The sequence below is a fragment of the Nicotiana tabacum genome, chromosome 3 (assembly GCF_000715075.1).
Source record: "Nicotiana tabacum cultivar K326 chromosome 3, ASM71507v2, whole genome shotgun sequence".
Taxonomy (NCBI): Eukaryota; Viridiplantae; Streptophyta; class Magnoliopsida; order Solanales; family Solanaceae; genus Nicotiana; species Nicotiana tabacum.
Window position 1 is genome coordinate 206,708,146 of NC_134082.1, and position 20,282 is coordinate 206,728,427.

Here is a 20,282-nt window from a genome sequence, read left to right on the forward strand (position 1 = left end):
CGACTAATTCAGCCAAGAAGTAGGTCTATTCTTTAAGCGCTAAATCAATAGATCTTTTTTTTTGTTTCACCAAACAAAATATTCAACAATAAATAATGTAAAGTGGGTATTGGGCGGTGTATTTTCTTTAAGACCCATTGTTTCCTTTTTGTTTCATTGGAGAGTATTTTAGTTGAAACTTAAGGAATGAGATTTTATATTCCATATTTTAAATCAACATAGAAGGCTGGCTACAAGGAAAAACTTTATTGCAAAACCTGCCATTAGAAAAAATATTAAACTTCCTGTTGAATGAGGGATATGAATCCGTATTGGATACTTCTATGCAGTCAATGTTGGAAATTGTACGTCTTCGACACCCTTAGAACGTATAGCTCGATATTTAGAGTTCACATGTTGATTGAAGACATCATAGAATAAACTTGGAAGTGTTTGGTTCAACTACAATGAGCATCCAATTTAAAATTGTTTTGCCGTGTTGACAATTTGACATTTTCATTGTAGTATTCCGCTTTTCCATTGCCTCATTCAATATCTGCAAGATCGCAACTCTAGTTCTGTATGTCCTCTTTCTAGGTTATTTTTCTTTTTTGGATTCCTCCTACTAGTAACGCGTTCTCCCTTCAGTTTCACATACGTAGTAATAATTAGAGGTGAGTATAGTTTGGGCAAACCGAAATTCAAATCGAAATCCGAATTGTTTGGATTTTTTATTTCGATTTTCGGATTATGGATTGGATTTCGGATTTAATTTTAAAAAAAATTTTCGGATTGGATACTGGATTAGAACTTCAGTTTTTTGGATATTCGAATTTAATTTTTTTTATATTTTATATTTAGTCCATTATACATATGCCAATAGTAACAAGTCCAATATCCTAACCATTAGACACAATCTCATATATTCAATACTAATTACTAAGTTACTATTAGAATATTTTTTATTTGGATATGATTTTATTGTTGCTACTTCTTATCAGCCTTACTAATATCTTTATTGTATTTTACTGATGATGATTTCGATACTTGAATATTTTATTTGGATGATGAAAATATAGAATGATATGTTTTCTATTGTTTGATTTTTCTGAAACAGTCATCATAAATAAGAATTTTGAGTTTTTAAAGAACAAATGCTCTCTCTTTCTTCGTAAAAAACTAACACTGTCTGCCATCGTCATCACCGCCGTCTTCCACCATCACTGCTGGCAGCACAGGTAAGGCCTCTAACCTTCATCTTTCCTCTCTCCGGCGACTAGTCTCCGACCTTCTCTCTTTCTCTCTAAGGGAGCCACCTGGTTGAGAGTTGAGTCTTGAAACATAGGAACTTTGATTGGGAAGTCTATAGAGTTAGCGAAGATTCTTTGGAAGAGGAAGATTAATATAGCTTGTGTACAGAAACTAGATGGGTAGGAGATATGGAGCGGGATGCGGACGGGTTTAAACTATGGTTTTCTGGGAGCAAGGGGCAGGAACGGGGTTAGTATTTTGGTTGATAAGGACCTCTAGGATTTAGTGGTAGAGGTTAGGAGAGTGAGCGATAGACTGATGAGTATTAAGCTAGTTGTTGGTGGATTTACTTTGAACATAATCAATGCGTACACACCCTAGGCAGGCTTGGATGATGAAGTCAAAAGGTGTTTCAGGGAGTTTGAATGAGATGGTGCGCGGTATACCGCACACTGAGAAGCTTTTTATTGGAGGAGATTTCAACGGCCACGTTGGAACGAAGTTTGGGGCTATGATGATGTGCATGGTGGTTTCGGTTTTGGAGATAGAAATGGAGGAGGTACTTCCCTGCTGGATTTTGCTAAAGCATTTGAGTTGGTGATAGCAAACTCGAATTTTCCGAAGAAGGTGGAGCACTTGGTCACATTTCATAGCTCGGTGGCCAGGACCCAGATTGACTATCTTCTTTGCAGGAGGTTCGATAAAGGGTTTTGCACGAATTGCAAGGTCATCCCGAGTGAGAACTTCACGACCCTTCATAGGCTCCTAGCCATGGACCTTGAGATCACGAGGAAGAAGAGGAAGAGGGCAGTGTATGGCCAACCTAGGATCAAGTGGGGAGCCTTGACTGAAGACAAAGCGTAGGAGTTGGGGGTTAAGTTGTTGACTATGGGAGCTTGAAGGAATAGTGGGGATGCGAGCCTGATGTGGACCACGATAATGCAGTGAGGAAGTTTCCAGAGAGGTTCTAGGGGTCTCAAAGGGTTACAATGGTGGCCGAAACAGAGACTAGTGGTGGAATGAAGTGGTCCAAAGAAAGGTGAACACCAAAAAAGTGGCATATCTGAAGATAGTGGAAAGTATTGACGACAAGGAGAAGAGGTCAAATAGGGAGCGCTATAAGTTGGCTAGGAAGGAGGCGAAGTTATCAGTTACTGCAGCTAAGGCTGCAGCATTTAGTCATTTATATAAAGAACTTGAGGGTAAAGGCAGGATTAAAGGCTTTTTAGACTAGCCAAGGTGAGAGAGAAAAAGGCCCGTGACTTGGACCAAGTGAAGTGCATCAAGGACGAAGAAAGTAGAGTTTTGTTGGATGAGGCGCAATCCATCAGAGATGGCAGACTTACTTCCATAGTCTCTTGAACGAGGATGGGAATAGAGACATTGTTTTGGGTGATTTGGGATCCTCCACGAGTCGTTGTGACTTTGAGTATTGCAGGCGGATTAGAGTTGAGGAGGTTGTGGGGGCTATGCGTAAGATGAGCCGGGGAAGAGCGACAGGGCCAGAAGAAATCCTGATGGAGTTTTGGAAGAGTGTAGACAGGGATAGCTTGGAGTGGCTTACTGAGTTATTTAATATCATTTTTAGGATGAAAAAGATACCCGAAGAGTGGATATGGAGCACGACGGTTCCTTTGTATAAGAATAAGGGTGATATCCAAAATTGCAATAATTATCGAGGTATTAAGCTGCTTAACCATACTATGAAGGTGTGAGAGAGGGTGGTGGAGCTAAAGGTGAGGAGAAGGGTGTCTATTTCTGAGAACCAGTTTGGGTTTATGACGGAGCATTCGATTACGGAAGCTATTCATCTTGTTAGGAGATTAATGGAATAATATAGGGAGAGGAAGAGGGATTTGCATATGGTGTTCATCGATTTAGAAAAGACTTACGATAAAGTTCAGGGAAGTTCTGTGGAGATGTTTGGAGACTAGAGAGGTACATGTGGCCTACATTAGGGTGATTAAAGACATGTATGAGAGAGCAAAGACCTGTGTGAGGACTGTGGGAGGGGTCTTGGACCATTTTTCGATCGTGATGGGGTTGCATCAGATGTCGGCACTCAGCCCTTTTTTGACATGCCACATCCAAGGGAAGGTGTCGTGATGCATGTTATTTGAAGACGGCATTGTTTTGATCGACGAGACGAGCGACAGTGTTAACACGTGGTTAGAGGTGTGGAGACAAACCCTGGAGTCTAAAGGTTTCAAGCTGAGCAGAACCAAGACAGAATACTTGGAGTGTAAGTTTAGTGGTGCTACTCAGAGAGGGAGTGGAACGGGAGGTGAGGCTGGATTCACAAGTCATACCTAGGAGGGGAAGTTTTAAGTACCTTGGGTCTATTATACTTGCGGGTGGGGAGATTGATAAAGATGTCACACATCGTATTGAGACGGGATGGATGAAGTGGAGACTTGCTTCTGGTGTTTTATGTGACAAAAAGGTACCACAAAAACTTAAAGATATGTTTTATAGAGCGGTAGTCAGACCGACTATGTTGTATGGGGAGGAGTATTGACCAATCAAGAGCTCCCACATCCAGAAGATGAAGGTAGCAGAGATGAGGATGTTGAGATAGATGTGCAGACACACCATATTAGATAGGATTAGGAATGAAATTATTCGGGATAAGGTGAGTGTGGCCCCTATTGAGGACAAGATGCGGGAAGCACGACTTAGATGGTTTGGACATGTGAGGAGGTAAAGCAATGATGCCCCGATAAGGAGGTGTGAGAGATTGACATTGAAGGGCCTTAGAAGAGGTAGAGGTAGGCCGAAAAAGAGTTGAGGTAAGGTGATTAGACATGACATAGCGTAGCTACAACTGACCGAGGACGTGACCCGTGGTAGGAAGGTGTGAAGGTCGAAGATTAGGATAGTAAGTTAGGTAGTCTAGATAATTCATATCGGTAGTGTTAGTACGTACTCTCGCATTTTGTTTGTAGTAGGCTTTTTGTATTTCGAATATCTTACTATCTTATTATGTATGCTGCTTTTACATACTTTTTTGGTGTTGTCCCGTCTTGTTTCTTATTTTTATTAGGGTACCTATACTTACCTAAGCCGAAGGTCTATTAGAAACAGTCTCTCTATCTCCACAAGGTAAGGGTAAGGTCTGCGTATACACTAGCCTCTCCAGACCCCACTATGTGAGATTATATTGGGTATGTTATTATTGGTGTTTAATATTTTATTTGGATGTCTGCGGTGAAAATGAGGAACTTTTTAGGTGATTTAACATGAATACTTTATTTAGATGCTCATTATCGTAGAAAGAAGAAACATCTCAACTTATAAGCTTAAAACCGAAAATCCAAAATATCCAAACCGGCTTAAACCAAAAATTTAAAATTTCCAAACCGATTAATCCGAATCCAAACTTAAAATTTTTGATCCAATCCGAGTTTATTTGGATTGAATTTGGATTGTCATTTCTTCAATCCGAAGACCGAAAATTCAAACCGAAATTTTCATATCCAATTCAAAGCCCGAACGCCACCCCTAGTAATAATGGTCGTAAATTCTCTTGGGTAGAAGGAGATGGACTAGAGAAAATTTACAAAATCATGAATTTCCTTGTAAATCCCTCTAGGTTGTTCAGAGTTTCTTCTATGTTTTGTCTTCCCAAGTAAATTAGAAAAAATAATGTTAATTGGACTATCTCTGAAAGTTCAAATGAATTTTGAATTACTTGCGCTAATAAGATTTTTAATTAATTACGCGGGGAGGAATTCTAATTATAGACAGAGAGAGCCAAGAAAGAAAAAGAAAAAAATTAATAGAAAGAGGAGGAACGGTATGACTGTAAATAAACGGAAGTAAACGGGTTATTTTACTGGAATTGGTGAATATTTGTGACGTAGAGGATTTAGGGGGTCTATGGGTTCACTATCCGATTCCATAAAAAAAAACTAAAAAAAAAAAAGCAATTCTCGTGGGCTCCACGTATGCTGACCTACTTATCTTTCAAAAATAAAAAAAGAATTTAATTATTTTTAAAAAGAATTTTTACCTTCCTATACACTATTTAAAATTTTATTACCTTCTTACTCGAGTTTCAATTTATTACATGGTCATATACAATTTATCAATTATGTACAAATAACTTTTTGTTATAAATAGAATTCTATTTAAGGTGAATGTCTATATTCTAAAGAGATTCTAGGGTTTATTACTTGGTGGCTAAGTCACCATCTCCCTATAAATAGAGGGTTCTACTCCATTGTAAATCATCACATATCAATAAGAATTCTCTTCTCCCTACTTTTCTCTGCAATACTCTTCTTCTTCTTTTATTGTTTCATAACACGTTATCAGTACGAGACTATAACCAATTGAGTAGAAGCTTTGGGATTGAGCATAATGATTGTCAATTGTTCTATGAACTTCCTTCATGATTAAATTCTGAATTTAAGGCAAGTATTTTACTTTTCTCTTTCAAATTCTTGACATTCTATAATTTGATTTTAAATACAAGCAAAGACGATAAATTTTGATTGCAACTCTAATGGAGTTTGAAAGAAATTATAACCACCCAAAGTGGTAAAATTTCTATACCTTGCCATGATCAAATTCATGTATGATTGTGGGCAAAGAATTGAAAACTCGTCCCATTGAATTTGCTCCATTCTCATTCCCTTAAGAGAATGTGATAGCAATATGTGATAAGTCTGAAAGAAGACAAAATTATTACTATGAATGTGTCAATGGATATGAACGTGGCAATAGACGAAATTATAATTGTCATCATTATGGTAATAAAAACAATAAGGATTCTCAAAATAATCCTTCACTCTGTGAAAGTAATATTTGTCATCGATTTGACATGAGATTTTATAAAGCACATATAGATGATTATTGTCCATTCATGATGTGAATGTGACAATATCTAATTTATGAATACATATTCATTCTTGGAAGAATATGAACGTGCTAGTGGTAGTGAATATACCACACTCACCTCTAGAGGGAGGTTTGAGAGGAAATAAGAAAATAATGTCATTATTATGGCATAAATGGTCGTTAATCACGTACTTATTGTACGCCAAAATATTTTGGCAATGTAATTATTAAAAGACAATGGTAATGCAAGAAACATATCTTGTATATAATTTTGACCATAACCATAATGGTATAACTTTCTCTTTAAAATAGATATTCACCATATGGATGTTGATGAATATATAGTAGTACCAAATTAATTGAGACCTCTGGAAGAGCCAATTATTACTATTTTGGAGAAACACAATTGATTACCAATAAGGTATTGTGTTGTAGTAAATCTCAAAGAAACTTATTCAGTTTCCAAAGTACACGCAAAAGCGGTTGATTATATTGAGACTATAAATAAAGGAAAGATTTAATATCTTTTATTACTACAACTTGTAGCGGGATAATATGTATTAGAAAAGCTACCCGCTGTATTCTCCAGTTTGTACTACACAAATAAAAGAACACCACACTAAAGTGGATGTTTATTGATATAAAAACTCATATCATAATAAACTTGGTGTTCATTGATAATTGCACACGTCATGTTGTAAATCTGAACTTTATCAATATTGATAATTTATTCAGTTGGCATAATTGGTTTGGCCACATCAATTTAAGTATTGATGTGCAAAAATAATAAGAATTCACATGGGTAAATATTAAAGAACTAGAAAGTTCTTTACGAATTCTCTTATATTGCTTGTTCTCGTTAATTAATTGACCAATTAAAATTGGGATTGAATCCCATGAATGCTGGAAATATCAAAAGTGAATATGAGCCAATTCACCTGCCATGTATACCACATAAGATGCATCTATGAGATGGCTACATGTGCGATTATTATTAACCTGCAACTTGGTGTTTGCGAGGTAATTTGCTCAATAATTTAAATTAGAGCTTAATTTCCAGATTTTCTATCCAAGATATTTTATCTTGATAAGTTGGGTTACTTCATAGTTGGTTTAGCAAAATGATTTATTGAGTGTCTCCACTTAATAGCTAAAATATTGTTTATGAGAACGAAGTTATCTATATCAGTTTGATATACGTTATATACGAAAATATATTATATTCTCCCCTCACAAGTGGTTCGGGGTCAGGAACCAAATAATTCCATCTTGTTATTATTGATGTGCGTTGTATATATTGATTAACACCATAACGCACAAAGATGGGTTCCCAAAATTGAGGAAAAAAGTTAGTTTTTCTAACATGAGGGGGAGACAAGATAAACAATTGAGAAAAAGTTACGTGGAATGAATTATTATTTATACATCTCGATCCTCGAATAAGATAATATGAACTTGAAGTTCATAAATAGATAATTCATCTGCAATATATTGCAAAGCATGCCAAATACATTTGCTGACCCAAAGAAAGTAACTATATTCTCATTGCAAATGCTCATATTAAGTCCTAGAAGGACAAAGTCTATGGTATGCTTAAAGCGTATAGACAAATCGGTTTCAAATAGAACTTCTTGATAAAGAAGACGGCCAAATGATCAAAATGATTATAATAAAGGAGGCAAGTGATCTAGAAGATCACATGACATAACACTTCATAAAGTCTCATGAGAGATTCAGGTACCTGAATATATGAATGAAGATATCTCTATTATGTCTTTATGAAAAATTATTAGAACCGATATAAAACATTCGTCGACGAATCTATCATAGCGCTAAGTATAGATGGGGACCTTAAGGCTATCGAGACAGATACAAAAATATTAGTCAAATAGACGATACACAATTCAAATAGAATTGGTTTAATATGAAAGACATGTAGTTTTGGACATGTAGTTCAAATACTTGAAAGTATAAAGTCAATGGTATGTGCAATCAGTTTTCGATATCTTATTTGTCTAGCATGACATGAAAACTTGATATGCATTTAATTAAAGTCCATTATATGACTTAACTTATATGACAATCTTTGAAGGATTTAAGTCGCTTAAAGCATATACAATTCTTGGTCTTGAAGTACCACATCCTAAGTGCAATTTGTGCACATATGTATCTTGCTATAACTATAAGCATGATAATGTGATAGCGAGAATACCTCTATGGAGATATTGAAAAGGCCATTCTACGGAAGTTTATGAAGACATTACATCTCTATCAAGAATGATGATTTCAAGATGCAATATATTCATTCAAGTTAATATTGCTGATTTATTTATCAAGTCTCTACCAAAGATCCTTTGAAGATGGTGCACAAGATTGGAATGCATATGCTTAAAGATGTAAATTAATGCTCTCATCAGGGGGAGTTAATACGCGTTGTACTCTTTTTTTCTTACAAAGTTTTGTCCCACTGGATTTTTCTTGCAAGGTTTTTAACGAGGCAACCAAAAGGCGTATTATTAGATATGTGTACTCTTTTTCCTTATCTAAATTTTTTTTTCCCATTGGGTTTTATTTAGTTAAGGTTTTAACGAGGCACATTATCTGTTGAATAAACATTCAAGGGGGAGTGTTATAAATAGAATTCTATTTAAGGTGAATGTCTATATTTTAGAGAGATTCTAGGGTTTATTACTTGGTGACTAAGTCACCATCTCCCTATAAATAGAGGTTTCTACTCCATTGTAAATCATCCCATATCAATAAAAATTCTCTTCTCCCTACTTTTCTCTGCAATACTCTTCTTCTTCTTTTATTGTTTTATAACACTTTTAAATGAGTATCCATTTATATTAGGAATTGAATAAGGAATATCAATTATTTCCTTATCAATTTATACTTGCCCACTCTCTCTCCGTCTCTCTCTCTTCGTCTCTCTCTCTTTCTCTCTTTCTATCTCTCTTCGTCTCTCTACTCTCTTTTTCTGCTTTTTCACCAATGTTTCTTCATTTGATGTTATCTGTTTTTTATGATTTCATGTTGTATATAGTTTTAATGTAATTCATCAATGAATTTCAATCGATTTATCTTAGCAATTTTCTTTCATGCTTCATAATTGGTGTTCAAATTAAAATTATCAATTAATAAATTTTGAAGGTGTTTGACTCCCCACCATTGACAGTCATTAAAAAACTTTGAAGCTTTGAAATTGAATTTGGGTTTTCAAAAACCATTATTTATTTGGATTGGGTGTTGTTTCAAATAATTGGGAATATTGTTTGAAGTTCATATCTCAATTTTGAGGGTATTTTGGTGAAGATTAGACTTGATTTTCGCTGAATTTCAGATTGAAACTCGAAGAAGAACTCGAAGAAGAAGAAGAAGAAGAAGAAGAAGAAGAAGAAGAAGAAGAAGAAGAAGAAGAAGAAGAAGAAGAAGAAGAAGAAGAAGAAGAAGAAGAAGAAGAAGAAGAAGAAGACATGACATATAATATACTTACAAAGTTATAGTAAAGTTGTAGTAAAATTATAGGTAAATTGTATTCTGTTATGGTTATATTTTTTTTATTTGAATATTGTATGAAAGTTGAAAAATAATTGTATGATGATAAAATCTAGTTGCCTCCCTATGTATAATTTGAGAAACTGGTGATATTTGACATAATAACACCTCTTGACACTTAACTCTAATATTCACATAATTAAGCATCACGAAATTCTTCTTTAGCAAATGTCTTTCAACGAATAATATTTATCTGATTATGCTACTAGCTTAACACAATTGATTTCCTTAAACATGCATTACTTTTCATAACGCGGAGCAAATCAAAACTACATCATAAGCACCAAAAGTATGCAGGTCTATCACGTAACCAACTTGAAAATATGAGTCTTTATTACTTAGACAAATGGTAATACTCAGTACAAGTATTGAGAATTGGTACTCAGACATTTTGAACTTATCGACATTTTTGACAATTATAATCACAAGTTATTTGATCAAATTACATGTTCAAATACCCTCAATGAAATTATAGGGGATAATGTATAAAATTATCCCCCGACCTATGACCATAATATCAACTACACACATTTTCTTTTCGGGGGTCCTATTACCCCTCCTAAACTATTTTAATGTGTAATAAACACCACCCTAAATGTTGATGTGGCATAAAGAGTGTGCACACTCTCTTAAGGCAAGTGAAAGTTACAAAAATAATTTTAAAGCTAATTAACATGTACAAGTTTCATATTTTTATTAGACATTACATAATTAATCATCTAATTAATTAGTCTTCTTCGTCTTCTAAACCTCTTCTCGCACGAACAAGGGAGACATCGTTTCAACGGCGAAATGCCAACGCGAAAATCCAATACAATGCAAAATCAACCCATAAATGAAAACTAGATATGTTTAATAACAGAAATAGAGCTACAACTAGAGGGAGAAACGAGCATGATTTAATGTAGAACCTACGAATAGTCAAAATGATCAACAACAATGGAGTTTCGCCGGAGCAAGGGTCTTCGTCGGAGTTTCGTTCTCCGGCTAGATTTGACAATATTCAACAAGTATTATATAAAACCCATCAAAAACCCAGTCCACCGGAGAATAAAGATCTCGTTGCATACGTCAAGTCGTGATAAAAACAGAGATCGAGAGGGACATCTAGCGTCTAACAAGCTCTAGCCATTGAAATGAAAAATGATTGAGAAATTAGGAAAGAGAAAAAAAGAATGCTTTAAGAAGTTTAATAGTGGAGCTCAGATGAGGTTTTTGCCTTTTGGCCGGATATGGTAATGAAGGTCTACAAATAGGAAAATAAGGAAGAAGAGAAAAAGGTGAAAAAAAGTTTTAAAGTAAGAAATACACATTTTAGGTGCGTGTATTTCACCACTTTGCACATATCTGGTTGTAGCTTTTTAATTGGTAAATAATTTTACTTTAAAATAGTTCAGGGGATAATAGGACCTCCAAAGAAAAAAGGTGTGTAGTTGACAACATGGTCATAGGTCGGGGAAGATTTTATGCATTATCCCAAATTATAGTCAATTGCGACTGGAAATGTAATATTGAATTAGTCACATTGCATTTGATTTTGTAATATTGAATTATAACTAACTATACAGTATACACTTATTTACAACTAATCTATAATTTATTTACAACTTTCATACATTATTTCTACCTAGTTAAATACAACTACAATATCTTACAACTTAAGTACACTTTTTATACAACAATATGTCTTTTGTATATTTTGTATCTGATTTGTATATATTTTGTGTGTGGTCTATAATTCCAATCAAAACTTACTCTCTTAATACAATTTTGATATATATATATATATATATATCAACAACTTTATGTAAAAAGATAGTATTGATAACTTAAATATAAATTTTATACAACGATTCATACATTATACAACTATTTTTCAACTTTCATATAATATTCAAATAAAAAAAAATATAACTAAATAAATATATATATATATATATATATATATATATATATATATATATATATATATATATATATATATATATATATATATATATATATATAACTACAACAAAATATAATTTACCTACAATTTTACTACAACTTTGCTACAATTTCGTAAATATATTATATAGCATGTCTTCTTCTTCTTCTTCGAGTTTCACTCTGAAATTCAGCGAAAATCAAGTCTAATCTTCACCAAGACACCCTCAAAATTGAGATATAAACTCCAAATAATATTCTCAATTGTTTGCAACAACACCTAATCCAAACAAATAATGATTTTTGAAAACTCAAATTCGAATTCAAAGCTTTATGATAGATTAGTGTTCGAATCTTCACTTCTTACGACCTGGAGGTTACTTCAATAGGTTGATTAGCAGAAGACAACTTTTAGGTTTACCTTATTGAGAGATAAAGACGGTGAGAGATAAAGATGAAGAACGAAAGAAAAATTGATGAGAGATGCGACAATGTGGAAAGAGGAGATGAGAAAAATAAAAGGAAAATGATATAACTAAATCCCCTAATTCAAGGCATTAATAATGGATTGTATATAATTTGTAAGTATTCCTTATTTAGGGTGGGAAATATACAAAACTAGAAAAAATTTGGTAAATAAGTTTCATATTGTATAGGGAGGTAAAAATACTTTTTTAAAATTACTGAGTTCCGACGACTATGGTTTCCTTTATTTTTCCTTTTTCCCTACTACCTATGCTGACCTATTAATACTTTGATAAAGACAAATTTGAGACATTAAAATAAAAACCTACATATGTAAATAATAAAAAATGATAAAATACATAAAGATCCTATTAAACTTGTCCAAAAAACAGGTTTGATTTGTGTAGGAATCAATTATTAACCTATAACCCTTTACTTGTGACGACTACAATGTTGGTATTGAGCATGTGAATATGAATACAAGTACTGGTAATAGCAGTAGGAAGCGGACTATGTTTAGAAAATGTGATATTGATTTTGCATCTTCTGTATATTGAAGTAAAGCAGAATATGATAACAGTTAAACAATAGCATGTTTGATTGTTTATTTCAAGTAGGATAATTAAATTGGGGTGATTTTGATATTTTTTTATAAGTTATGGGGTATAAATCATATTTCATGATTTTATAAAAAAAGACATCCAAATATGTTGCAAAAATTATAACTAAACTCAACTTCATCTTCAATTTAAATTTTAGTGAAATTCCAAATTTGAAAATTTATTTCGGAATTCATGTCCAAATGCCTACTAAGTGTTCAAACCTGTTTTTTGGACAAATTTAATGGGGTCTTATGTATTTTGCCTAGAAAAATAGATGTGTATATATTATAAAAACACTTTTCATATGATCGAAAAAATTACTAGTATTAGATTAAGAAACTAATGAACATTTTTTATTTGCAATTGCAACTATGCTTATTTAGGATTAGCCACCTAATCAACAAAACACTTATTTATACATACCTGATTGAAAGAAATAAGGAAAAAATGGTCAATTGATTTTGTGGTTCATTACAAATTTTTTTTTTTGTGATCCTATCTTTTTTTTTACACGAGATTTATTTTTACACATAAGAGATCTTAAAAAGACATTTTTTACTTTCAACATTGTAAAAAGCCCTAGAGGCCTATTTCCTCGGGAAAAAAGGCCTAAACAAAATTAGATACGTTCGGATCTGCTATATAAATTTTTTGTATCCATTTAAACTCTTCATTTTAAAGAGGATTTGTCACGACCCGGATTTCCCACCCTCCAAAATCGGGATGGCGCCTACTAATGGGAGCTAGGCAAGCCAAACCTTAACTACTTGCTACACTTTTATTTTTGCCTCTTTTAACAAACACAAGCCAATAATATGATAAAAGCGGAATTTTAAATAAATAAGCGGAAGTCAACAATTATATATCTTAAGGTTACGTCTATTACAACTTAAAAAAAACTTAAATACTCCAAAACCTGGTGTCACAGTATCACAAACTGTCTAAGAGTTACTACATACAAGGTCTGAAGAAATACAATACACTGTTTCCGAACAAAGGAAATGAAACAGAAAATAGAGATAGAGGGAGACGTTAGGGCCTGCGGCGCCTACAGGTCTACCTTGGGTTTCCGAGTGGACTGAAGGAAACCCTCCAACTACTGTCCGAAAGCTGCTCCTGGATCTGCATACAGTGCAAAGTGTAGTATCAGCACAACCAACTCCATGTGCTGGTAAGTGTTTAGCCTAACCTCGGCGAAGTAGTGATGAGGCTAGGACCAGACTACCAAATAAACCTGTGCAGTTCATATATATATATACAGCGAAAAAGAAATACAGAAATAACCAGTCAATGTGGGAGGGGGAAACATGTTGTGGGGGCGACAATAATTCCGAATAGATAGACATCAAGTAAGGAAAGAACGACATAACTAGAATATCAACAAAGAAGCAGAAATAAACAATTGTACGACATCACTCTTCGTGCTTTTACTCTCAGCCTTACCAAAGCAGTTATATAATAAAAACGTGCACGACATCACCCTTCGTGCTTTTACTCTCATCCTCACCAAAATAATCATATAATCAAAATGTGCACGACATCATCCTTCGTGTTTTTACTTTCTTTTCTTAACATTTAATCAATAGAATCGGCACAAAATGGTACGTCGTGCGGCACGGCATCACCCTTCGTGCTTTTACACTCTTTCCTCATAATAACAAACAATGCACGGCATCACCCTTCGTACTTTAACACTCTTCCTCACCCAAACAACAATCACAAACAAAGGGGCAAGGGAATAAATAAAATAATAATAGAAATCCCGGCAAGGAAACACAATTAAACAATTAAATCCCGGTAAGGGAACAACATCAATAATCTCAACATCCCGGCAAGGGAGATAATTAACAAAGCAACAATATCCCGGCAAGGGAACAATTTAATAACTCTTTCTCAATTTTACTTCACAATTCACTTCACAACTCGAGCCAATGCTCTAGAAGTTCGATTATCACTTATAATTTCACAACTCGTGCCAATGCTCTAAAAGTTCAATAGTCACTTATACTTTCACAATTTCACTATACAACTTGAGCCAATGCTCCTCAATGTTTATAGGTCACAATTCTTTCCACAAGCTTTATACAACAATTAGGAATCTTCACCAAGGCATGAATAATACAACAAAATCATGAAAACCACAATATAAGAACAACAGTCATGCTTGATACCAACGTATAGATACTCGTCACCATGCCTATACGTCGTACTCGACAAAAAGCAAATAGCAAATAGGACACAACTCCTAATCCCTCAAGCTAAGGTTAGACCAAACACTTATCTCGATGCCTCGAACATAACTCAAGTTTTAATTATAGCTTTACCCCTCGATTCCACCGCCAATTCGCTCGTATCTAGTCATAATTTACTTCATTATATCAATAAACGCTAAATGAATCAATTTGAATGCATGAAAATGAGTTTTCCAAAGTTTTACCCAAAAAGTCAGAATCGCCCTCGGGCCCACGTGGTCAAAACCTGGGGTTCGAACCAAAACTCGATTATCCATTCCCCCACGAGCTCTAATATGTAATTTGTTTTAAAATCGGATCTCAAATCGAGGTCCAATTTCCCAATTTTTAGAAAATCTAGGTTCTACCCAAAACATCCAATTTTCCCCATGAAGATAATTGATTTGAAGTTAAAATCATGTTAAAAGATGTTAAAGATTGAAGAAAACTAGTTAAAAATGACTTACAATTGATTTGGAGAAGAAATGTTGTTTGAAAAATCGCCTCTTATGTTTTTGGGGGTATGAAAAATGCAAAATAACTGAAAATATCGTCTATTTATACCCGTCTCAGACCCCCTGTGCGGACCGCACAAAATGGACTGTGGCCGCACATGCCTTCTTGAGGTACTGCGGTCCAGTGCCCTGTGCAGACCGCACAAAATGGATTGCGGCCGCACAGGCCTCCACCGCGCACCGCAGGAAACCGACCGCAGACCGCACTGGTCCCCTTTCGCGGTCGCACACGTTTTTGTGCGGACCGCACTGGCAGGCAGAGACCTGCAACTTCTGGTTTTAAGTCTAAAACATCCCGAACCTACCCAAAACTTTTCCGAGCCCTCGGAACTCCAAACCAAGTGTGCATACTAACTCAAAAACATCATATGGATCTACTCGTGTAATCAAATCATCGAAATAACATCATGAACATCAAATTAAGTCTCGAGATCAATGAAATTTTCCCAAAACTTCTTTAAACATAGATTTTGCGATTTAAGTCCGAATCACGTCACATGACATCTGTTTTTCACCAAATTACACCGAAATGTATTAAATCATATATAAGACCTGTACCAGGCGTCGGGACCAAAATACGGGCCCGATACCATCATGTTCTAATCAAATTTTATTTCAAATTTTTTTAAACAATTCCAAAAAATAACTTTCTTTAAAAATTCATATCTCGGTCTTGGGACCTCGGAATTCGATTTCGGGCATACGCCCAAGTCCCATATTTTCCTACGGACCCTCCGGGATCGTCAAATTACGGGTTCGGTCTGTTTACCCAAAACATTGACCGAAGTCAAATTAGTTCATTTTAAAATCAAAACTTATCATTTTTCACAGATTATCATATTTAAGCTTTTCGGCCACGCGCTCGGACTACGCACGCAAATCGAAGTGATTCTAAATGAGGTTTTCAAGGCCTCAGAACACGAAAATTTTGTTTTAAAACAAGTGATGACCCAACAGGATTCCTCGTAGTTTAATTATTGGGCTGAATCCGTCGCGACAGTGGATTATACATGTTGGACTTCTCATTGGGATTTAAGGGGGGAAGTGTACGGTTAGCCACTAATAAAACATATATTTACTTTTAAGCCATTGTTTAAAATATTTTTAGTCTTTAGCCACTGCTTTAATAAACTTTACCTGCCCGGACAAAAACACCATTCTGCTCGTAAATTTCAGGACCAAGTGTCCGTAACTTTTGAACTTGCAACTCTACGTTCAGAACTTCAGGACTACATGTGCTTAACTTTTGAACTTGCAACTCTAAGTTGAGGACTTCAGGATTATATGTCCTTAACTTTTGAACTTGGAACTCAAAGTTCAGGGCCACATGTCCTTAATTTCTGTGCTTGTAACTCTAAATCAAGGACTACTTGTCCTTAACTTTTGAACTTGTAAGTCTATGTTCAGGACCTATTGTCCTTAACTTTTGAGCTTGTTAGTCTAAGTTCAGGACCAAGTGTCCTTAACTTTTGAACTTGTAACTGTAAGTTCAGGACCTATTGTCCTTAACTTTTGAGCTTGTTAGTCTAAGTTCAGGACCTATTGTCCTTAACTTTTGGGCTTCTTAGCCTAAGTTCAGGACATATTGTCCTTAACTTTTGAGCTTGTTAGTTTAAGTTCAGGACTTAAGGGCCTATTGTCCTTAACTTTTGAACCTGTAAATGTAAGTTTAGGATCTATTGTCCTTAACTTTTGAGCTTGTTAGTCTAAGTTCAGGACCAAGTGTCCTTAACTTTTGAACTTGTAATTCTAAATTTAGGACCTCTGCCGCCATCTGTGAGACTAGTTCATGATAAATTTAAGTCGGCCATAGCAGAAGTCAATGAGCTCAGACTAGAGAATTCAAGATTAAGAACGTTACTTGAACAAATACAGGAGGATTACAATTCCCTTCATACTCGCTTCTTTAATATTTCTCAACCAGAGTTCAATAAAAGTTCCAGGCCAACTTGTACAACTGAAAACATTATTGCAGAAGAATCTGAACTACTAGTCTCTCTTCGACTTGGGAGAAGTCCTAGTCGTAATGACCAGTACAAGAAAGGGTAGCACGGTCTTTTCATATTAATTTTAATAGATTAGTGGCTATTATTATTAAGCATTAAAAATGCTGGATAAAAAGTAAATACCACTTTAAAAAGTGATTACTCCACACCATTTTTACGGATTTAAGTGGTCTTGGCCCAAAATAAAAGTAGATAGGGGTATTATCACTTTTAGCCCGCACAAGAAATTATTTATATTTGATAGACGAAAAAGTATATAAAACTTGTATAATGTTTGTATATAACATACAAAATATATATATACAAAAAAATATACAAAATTTATACATTTTTTCAGCTATTATTCTTTACAAGGGCTATACAGTATCATTTTTCCAAGCGAATATGTTTGGTTATAGAAACAAGGGTTGGTGAAAGGCGAAATTTAACACAATTTAGTACTGAACAAGGAGAACACAACAAACAAAACACTTTTGTCATTACATGAACTGAAAATGGACCAGAGGAAAAGAAAGCACTACAAATTTAAAGCCCAATCACGAAAGCCCAACTTTCTACAAGTCTCGTCAACAGATCTAAGAGAAAACTTTGCAAAATTTAAAAAAGAGCAATCAGTTCGAGTCTTGAGGAGGCGTTGCTCGTGGGGGAGGAGGAGAAGCAGAAATTCCACCATGAGAATTGAAGTTTGGCCCAGCATCTATATAGTCCAGATCATATGTTGCACTTGATTTCTCCTGTTATGTCAATATCCAAAGAAAATGGGGAGAAATTCAAAAATAACCAAATTTACAACTGGTCGTTCAAAAATAGCACAAAAGTAATCAAAATTTAGTCATTTTTCATGTAAAGATAAATCTGAGCGAAAACACTGTTCAAAACCCGGAAAATAGGCCAGTATATTATACTGAAGTTTCAGCATAAGTATGCTTGAACTCCAGCATATTATATTGGAGTTCCAAGTTAAGTATGCTTGAACTCAACATAATATACTAGAATTCCAACAAGTATAATTGTCCAGTATAATATACTAGAGTTTGGAGCACCGGTGCTCCAGTCTCCAGTATATTATACTGGAGTCAGCAAAGTATACTGGTCCAGCATAATATGCTGGAGTTCATACACAGGTGCACCGAACTCCAGTATATTATGCTGGACTGGTCTCTGTTGCAGCAAAATAGTGGCTATTTTTCATTGACTTCGTAAACGCTGACTATTTTTGAATGACCAGTCCAAAAACTGGTTTTACCGTGCAATTTTTACAAGAAAATGCTCTTCTTTTTTAGACCCAACTAATAAGGTTAACGAAACTAGCTAGTATTAGACCAGCAACTGTGTCTCAATTACAAATCAGTTATATTAATACTATCTTCAATTTTGCTATATTCAAACGCATTTTATTGTGCAACTCTGCATGACTCAATAATGAGAAGTCAATTGCACATTTCATCCTTCAGTTATTTGGTAAATTATGTTTTTAATCCTTGTAAGTTGTAATTACTTGCCGGGGCGGATTTAGGGGGCAGAAGCGATTCACCCGAACCCCTTCACCGGAAAACTACATCATGCATATTAGGCAAAGTTCGGTTAATACTTTTATATATTATATTTTGAATTTCATTGATATTGCCCAAAGTACAGCTCAGTGGGTTCAAAACATTTGTTAGATTGGTGGTTCAATTCCCACTAGTCACAGTTTTTTAAATTTTTAAATTTTCTGCAAAAATCTTGACTCTATCACTGATTACTTGAAAGCTAAAATTGCTCAATCAGATAGTAGAAGGACCAAATTAAAAATTTGTCAATATGCAGGGACTAAAAAGGAAAATTAAACTGAAAGAAGGGTGAACAAACCTCAAGTAAAACTCTATGGGTGTGGCCATGGGAAGAAGAACCGATCATTTTTCTGCCGATTCCTACACAAATCAAAACAAGTAAGGAAAATAGCGATGAAAAAAAAAATGGTAAGTAAAATAGCAGCACACACAAAAAGAAGCAGAATAAAGAATTACCATGAGAAAGAGAGAAGAAAAGCATGAGAAAAACAGCCACAACGAAAGTGGAACGCCCCATTGATAAATTTCTTTTTTTCTTAACTGGAAAATGGGTCTGTGATTTGTGACAGTATGAGGAAGTAAAGAGGGTTATAATAAGGTGGGCACTTGGCGTACAGTAAGTAAAGTGGAGACCCTAGAAATCTACGAAATGGCTATATATAGAGAGTTTGGAGACGTAAGAAACGTTTCAGATCCGATTATTTCTGGGTCCTCAGGTAGTGCACTTGCCATTTATTACTAAGCCCTTTTAATAGATTATTTTACTACTTTTTCCCTTTTCATTTTTTTCTGAACTAAATTGACTTTTTTTTAAAAAAAACTTTTTGATCTATATATGCTAAAATAATGCTCTGTGCCCTGAACATATGTAGTAATTTGCAAGTTGGAAAAAGAGGAAAAGTGAAATTGAAGATATTACTTGAATCTGAAATAAGTAATGTGTATTTATTATATTCTTCTAATTTGAATTGCTGGATGGAAAAGATTTTGCTATATAAGGAATAGAGCAAACTTTGTAGGATTGACCTGAAAAGGAAGATATCTATTTTATTATTATGAGAGGAATGGGAAATATGTTAGTAAAAGGTATAAAAATAGCATATTTCGAAGTCAACACTTTGGAAACGTATCGTGATTTTTGCTTGATAGAAATAAGTAGACGTTTGGAGTTAAGTTAAAAAAAATATATTTTAAAATGTATAATTATGGTTGAACATGCATTTCACTTGAAAAAATATTGCAGTTTTGGGATTGAGAAAAAATAAATAAAAGTTTTGAAAAAGTAATTTTTTGAAAAACTCGTAAACGGAGGGGGAAGAGGGGTATGCCCATTATTTTAGCTGATCTCTTATCT

The 20,282-nt window shown here is 34.5% G+C and overlaps 1 long non-coding RNA gene across 1 annotated transcript; it reads right to left on the reverse strand.

Moving 5' to 3' along the window:
* Positions 1 to 17,838: 17,838 nt before the first annotated feature.
* LOC142179586 (uncharacterized) lies at positions 17,839 to 19,591 on the reverse strand. Its single transcript, XR_012708131.1, has 3 exons — positions 19,385 to 19,591; positions 19,227 to 19,288; positions 17,839 to 18,109 (listed from the first exon to the last, which is right to left on the reverse strand). It is a non-coding gene; the product is annotated as an uncharacterized LOC142179586 (long non-coding RNA).
* Positions 19,592 to 20,282: the final 691 nt, after the last annotated feature.